Source organism: Sinocyclocheilus grahami, unplaced genomic scaffold, assembly GCF_001515645.1.
Source record: "Sinocyclocheilus grahami isolate Dianchi unplaced genomic scaffold, SAMN03320097.WGS_v1.1 scaffold2021.1, whole genome shotgun sequence".
Lineage (NCBI taxonomy): Eukaryota > Metazoa > Chordata > Actinopteri > Cypriniformes > Cyprinidae > Sinocyclocheilus > Sinocyclocheilus grahami.
The window spans coordinates 23,789-24,260 of NW_015507200.1; the positions used below are offsets into that span (position 1 = coordinate 23,789).

Sequence of the window (472 nt, forward strand, 5' to 3'; positions counted from 1 at the left end):
CCTGCTCTTTGCTCTTCTTGGTCCTCATGAATGCTTTCGTTTTGTTCTGCTAAAGAAAGAAATCAGATGAAGGACTGCAGAAATTCCCCTGTGGAACGCTGTGCACGGTCCTGACCTTTGGCCAGTGTCACATTGCACTCTTTTAAGATGACCTTTCAGAAGGGTTTATTTTCTCCTCAGCAATTGACCAGGGTCAAGGTTGTCTGTAAATCAGTTGATATGTCATGGCGGATGGCAACTAGACGTGGCCTCATAGTGGTTTCATTTTTGTACAAGCAACTGTTCATATCAGTCATGTTTGAACATGCTTTTCATTTAAGGATAAAGGTCTAAAAAACAGCATGCTGGCCAGACGTCATGTTGCTTTAGATGTTCATTTGACATCAAAGTGAGATGTGGGGTAAAATCTGTATGCAATTAGTTGACACACACAGCAAGGAACCACAGAAAATAATTGTTAAACTATTTCTTT

The 472-nt window shown here is 40.7% G+C and overlaps 1 protein-coding gene across 1 annotated transcript in view; it reads right to left on the bottom strand.

Annotated features, from left to right (window-relative positions):
• Positions 1–472, bottom strand: part of LOC107573743 (uncharacterized) — a gene marked incomplete at both ends in the record, with an annotated part of 23,552 nt that overhangs the window by 20,050 nt on the left and 3,030 nt on the right. The window lies entirely within an intron of this gene.